This window comes from Gossypium hirsutum, chromosome A03 (assembly GCF_007990345.1).
Source record: "Gossypium hirsutum isolate 1008001.06 chromosome A03, Gossypium_hirsutum_v2.1, whole genome shotgun sequence".
Lineage (NCBI taxonomy): Eukaryota > Viridiplantae > Streptophyta > Magnoliopsida > Malvales > Malvaceae > Gossypium > Gossypium hirsutum.
This window is the reverse complement of record NC_053426.1, coordinates 16,894,697-16,896,251: the sequence shown is the minus strand read 5'-3', so window position 1 is coordinate 16,896,251 and position 1,555 is coordinate 16,894,697.

The following is a 1,555-nucleotide window of genomic DNA, read 5'->3' as shown; positions in this document are numbered from 1 at the left end:
TGAGCTTAAGCTTAATTCAACGAGATATGTTTGGTATGTTGGAGAGTGCTAGCTATAAGCTATACTTTTATGATATGTTTGACTCTACGAGTCATTTGGTGTGTTGGAGATCCGTGTATCCGATAAATGGTGATAGAGCCCACTTTTATGTTTCATAGATTAAGTGTCAAATTATCATTAAATGTGTTTTTGTGTATTGTGATATATGCCTAAATGAGTATGTGATTACTATGCAAATGAATCAATGAATAATGTATGAATTAGTAATATGACACTAAATTTTGAAATATTGTAATTGTGTTATATGGTTGTTTCGATAATGCATGATGACATGTTTGTGTAGTAGTTATTCTGATTATTCACTGAGCTTGTAATGCTCATCCACTCTTTTTAAAACCTTTGCAGACTATTAAGCGTTGCAGTGTGAGTGGTGCGAAATATTTTCCAAGGGACTAATCCAAGTAGTTAGCATTTGGGTATGTGTTATTAGTTATTATTTTGAGATTGTGGGAATAAGGCAATGTGGTAGAACTGTTGCATAAATATTGCCATGACGTTTTGGATGTTTTCTTAGGTTTACTTGTTCTTAAGATTTAAGAATTTGGACTTTGATATGTTGATTCTTGCTCGAGCATATTTTCGATATTTAGAACTGTTATTATAATAGTTTTGACAATTGTTTGACGTGAAAAAATATGCATGTTGAATAGACTTAAGTTTGATTAGACTAATTGCTTTAATATGTTGTATTTTTGCTGTCTAGAACAGAGATATCGATATTCAAGTTTTAAAAATGATACCTCCATGATTTTCGAAAGTGAAGGAAGTCAGAATGGTAATTTAGTATCAATAACATATCACGGGTTTCGATACTCAACGTAATAAAACTGATACTTTTTGAAATGTACCGATATTTTCTTGTGTTTTAATTTTAGGCAAGAAACAAAATACTGTTTTGGTACTGATTTTTCAAGCAGTATTTGTAACACCCCTATCCCGTATCCATCACTGGAATAAGGTTACGAGGCATTACTGATCAATACACATCATTCACGTACATTTATGCCTTCGATATTAAAATCCATTCATTTCAATCAATTTGTCCCTTCTAAGGTCCTATGAGACCTTAAAACATGCTTAGAAGTGGTCCGGGACTAAACCAATAACATAAGCAAAATTTGAGAAACTTATAAAATTTCCCAACATTTAAAGGTCGCACGCCCGTGCGAACAGGTCGTGTGCCTCACACGGCTACCAAACACACCCGTGTCACAGGCCGTGTGAAAACAGGGCATACATACTGACTTGCACCACATGGCTGAAGGCACGCTCACGTACTATGGCCGTGGGAAAACTTGGGAGGTGACTTGGGTCACACGGTGGGGCCACACGCCCATGTGCCAGCCCTTTTGCTACACATGGCCAATAGGCACGCCCATGTGTCTAGGCCGTGTCAAAACTGTAGGGTATACTGACTTAATTCGAAAGAGTACCCTAGGGGATACACGGCTGTGTAACATGACCATGTGTCACACAGGCTGAGACACACGATCGT